The sequence below is a fragment of the Triplophysa rosa genome, linkage group LG12 (genome assembly GCF_024868665.1).
Source record: "Triplophysa rosa linkage group LG12, Trosa_1v2, whole genome shotgun sequence".
In the NCBI taxonomy this organism is placed as follows: Eukaryota; Metazoa; Chordata; class Actinopteri; order Cypriniformes; family Nemacheilidae; genus Triplophysa; species Triplophysa rosa.
Window position 1 is genome coordinate 870866 of NC_079901.1, and position 4496 is coordinate 875361.

At 39.3% G+C, this 4496-nt stretch overlaps 1 pseudogene; it reads right to left on the reverse strand.

Annotated features, from left to right (window-relative positions):
• On the reverse strand, positions 1-4211 carry LOC130563178 (UDP-glucuronosyltransferase 2A1-like; annotated as a pseudogene).
• Positions 4212-4496: the final 285 nt, after the last annotated feature.

Below are 4496 nucleotides of genomic sequence, written 5' to 3' on the forward strand. Positions count from 1 at the left end.
TCAAAACAACTGCAAGCTTGCAAACAATAGAAGTGCAACATCTACTAAATAATAAGAGTACCAGGGCAGTTTGTGAGATTCTGTGCCAAGGTGAGCGGCACCTTTGTGTCTCATAACAAACTCGATCCAGAAGATGGCGCTGTCTAAAGGCTCAACTAGTTTGTCTTTGTGAAGATGAGAAAGTTTCTACATACTCAGTCGGTAGGATGGCTCATCAATGACTTCTGTTTTGCCGCGTGGCGTATGTTCCTATCTAGAGTTGCAACAGAGGGAATCTTGGCTCCTACTCTTTCCTGTAGTCAAAAAGGATTGCCAGAAAAGTGGAATTCCAACTATTGGAATACCGTGATACAAAGCTTCCTGAACCCCATTGGTTCCTCCATGTGCTACAAAAACTTTAGTCTTTGGATGTCCTAGAAGATCGTTCTGTGGCATCCAGTCAAGCAGTAATGTGTTGTTGACCAGAGCAGACGGTCTCTTTCCAGTGTACCTCCAAATCACCTTCTGAGGGAGCCGAGCAAAAGCAGCAGCTATTTCCTCTGTTACACCATCTGGTAGGTCACTGACAAAGGTCCCATGATGATGACGACGCCATGTTCTCCAGAACTTTGCATAAATTCCTCCAGGTCACGTGGAAGGGCCTTCGCTGGTTTGCACTGGAAGCTGCCGATGTAGATAACATTTGGCATGGATGGACGTGGAAACTCAAAAACAAAATCAACCCTCATCAGCCATATGTCAGCTCGCTTAAGAAGTTCATGAAAACGTACTCGTGCATGCAAATATATGTCACAGAGTGCTTGATACTGGCTCTGTTAAAAGCCTGTTGGGAAGGTCCATTAACAAATAAAGAAAACATTTTTAACTCTTTGAAAGAATGTTATTTTATCTGTGTGTCCCGATCCTGTTATGGGGATGTAGGACAGCGGTGAGGGAGCGAGGTCTAAGTGTCCCGCACCGGTTACGGTCCATCTCACATTATAGACCATAGGAAGCTTGAGTTTATGAGCCAGAATGATGCCAGTGCCCCAAGCTGGGTCAGTGAACATCAGATCATAATGCTTTTCTTTCAATTACTTATATATATATATCCAATATATTTATTGCAAGCTGACATCCCATTGACTTTATAAATGGCACTAAACATCTCCCGTTACCATCTTATAAAACTCAACCAAGAGCTCCTTCCTCTTTCATTATCAATCATATTGTTTAGCATTTATTTTTTACAAATCCTTCATCAAGTGCCGTGGTGTTAGGTACAGTTATTGACTTGTAATATGTGGAGTTCTCCTTGACATTACATCAACTGTGTGTCCCTCACCATGCAACTTGATGATGACCTCCATATTCACCCAATGACTTCCCTCCAAAGGGGCCACCAAGATTTTACCACCATTACAAAAAGAACAAAAAAATGTTGAAATTGTCATCCAAATTCTGAGAGAAATCAAGATCCTTAAAAACTGTGTCTTCTTGTCTGTAATTGATAAAATGTGTTTCCATTGTCCCTTATGTTTTAATTCCAGATCAATCAATCTATGATGCGACAGAACTAATTTAATAAACAGAACTGATTTCAAGTGTTATGTCTATATAAAAGTTGTATTCATCATATAATACTAAATTGTATCGATATATATATATTTATATCTTGTAATAGACCTACAAGGACCCACTTATACAATGTAAAAAAAACAGACTCTAATAAATTCTTGAAGTGCACAATAGACTGGAAAAATAAACTGAAAATCCAATTCTTTTAAATAAAATTAATAAAAAAAACATGAACTTAAAAACATGAAGAGTGTACTTACAGTTAAGTTGAGTGGTATAATACATGTTTTGCCTTGTTCAGTGTTGTAATTTTATTTTCGAATGGTCTCAAAATAAGCAGTTTACCCCTTTAGCACTTCACCCTGTCAATGTGAAAGGTCAATATTCTCATGTGCCGTGAACAGCTTACAGCAAAACAAGATCAAAGTGTAGTTTATTTATAGTTTGTCAATTTCAATTACACTGATATTTTAATCACATATAAACTGTCCTATTTAGTCTCATAATTTCTACAGAAATATATTTTACCAATGGTTCTGCACACTTGTCTAGTGTAAAAACAAACCCTTTAATGTATGTTAAATCTGAACTTGGGTGTGCATGACATAAGGGTATTCCGAAAGTTTTCACCCCTTTGAATTTTGTGTACAATGAAAAATTATATATTCACATGTGTCACGGCCAGTTCATTCTCGACCCTAACATAAAGAGGATCACACATACAAACAAATGTTTTGAATGCAAGATTATTTATTTAAAGGTGTCCTGAACTGCGCTTGTTTATTGATTTATACAACAGTATGAGGTCTACTTATGACGTTCGCGTGGTTTTTACATTCAAAAACATCAAAATCAATAAGTAATAGGTTATTTTCTACTCGGGTTTTGAGGCCGTCTCGTCAAACACTCTGTTTTAATGGGCGGGCCGCATAGAAGACTTGGAAGTAAACGCCCACTGCTCCGTAGCCATATAAATATCATTAAGAACTCGTGTTAGAGCTGTTTCTGTACTGTGCCAGGCTTTAAATCCCAACTGGAACTTCTCAAAAATATGATTGTCATTTAGAAAGTCTCGAAGCTGTAAAAATACTAATTTTTCCAGTACCTTGGAAATAAACAGCAAAACAGATATTGGGCGAAAATTTGATGAAGTAGAGCCATCAAGTGAGGGTTTTTTCAGTACCGGTGTAATTGAGGCCATTTTCAAACTTGAGGGTATAACTCCTTCATGCAGAGATTTATTAAATAACGACACCAACCCAGGGCCGACTATATCAAATAATTGCCTCAAGTGACTGTAGTGGATGTAAGATGTCATACAGACAGAAGGAGGGTTTAAGTTTAAACATTACTTCCTTCACGGTGTGTAGAGATACAGAATTAAAGTTGGGCTCTAAAGTTTGAGACTTTATTGCCAAAAGAATTGGCAAATTCCTCACAAAGAGCCCAAGACGGCATTGGAGAGAGTTAATGGGGGATTTAAAGCGGGGTTAATAACAGAAAAAAGAACTTTCGGGGAGCAGTGATGTTTCTATCAAATTAGTAAAATAGAAAGTATGAGACCTGTAATTGATCTTTTTTCCATTTTCTTTCTGCTTTCCTGCATGACTGTCGGTGGGAGCGAATACTATGGTCGACCCATGGCTCTGATTTAGAGATACATTTCGGTTTAAAAGATTTGAACGGAGCAGTAATATTTAATATATCTGTCCAGACCATGTTTAAAAGAGATGAATGAAGTTCCACATCGAGGTCAGGTAGTGAAGATTCTAGAGATAAAACAGGATTTATCAAAATGGGGTAGATATGCACGGGCTAGAATGGTATTTGAAACAGATACAGTAGAAAGCTGTGGAAGAGATATCTTAAATAAAATTGGAAAATGATCAGAGATAGCAGAGTCAATAACTTCAGTCTCAGACACAGATAACCCATACAAGATTTGGTCCAATATGTGTCCATGAGTATGTGTGGGATGAGTAACCCATTGTACAAGGTTAAACGAGTCCATGATGTTTAAAAATTCAGAGGTTAGCCGCTTAAGAGGGGCAGCAAAGATGCTCATTTAAATCACCTAAAACAAGAATGTGATCATTTTTAGTGATCAAAACCCCTACAAACTCCGAAAACTCTGCTATGAAATGTTTGGTTTCTTGAGGTGGTCGAAAAATCAGAGCTAATACTACAGGTTCGGGACAGTTCAGGAGTAAAACCAAAGCTTCAAAACTTTAAAAAGTGGTGGTAGATAGCAATCGACATCGAGGTCTAAGCGATTCTTTAACAACAGTGGCTAGCCCGCCGCCTCTGCCGGATGTTCTCGGGGCATTGTAGAAGTAATAGTCAGCTGGAATAAGTTCAGAGAATGGAGTGAGATCTCCTACCTTCACCCAAGTCTCAGTGATAAACAGAAAGTCCAAATCATGATCCGTGATGAGCTCTTTAAGGATGAATGTCTTGTTTACCAGGGAGTGAACGTTTATCAGCACCATTTTTGGGGAGTGTAGAGTGATGTGTGACGCCGCTGCTTTTTCCAGAGAGCGAAGGTTAGCAACATTTGCTCCCATATGGCGCAGTCGGACAATCATCCGTGGATGGAAGTTTTCCGCTTGAATCATAGAGGCAGAAGAGATGGGAGCAGAAGCAGGTAAGTCCATCGCGATGGGCCTAAGCCAACGCGACACCGGGGTGGGCCGAGGTAGTACCATGAAGCGGTCAAATACAGTAATCTGTGATCATGTCAGAGAGTTTGAGAACCAGTTCTAATGAAGGTCTTTATTCTTGCGATCACACCCCCGCGTTTCCCACGTCTTCTCCGTCGCCTTCTTGGAAGAACTCCCAAAAGTAATCGCCTGAGGTGAACCGGGATGCCCCGTAAAAAAGTTAATTGGGTATGGGTAAAATGTCCAATTTTGCATCCTGAGCACCTACACAGAAACTGT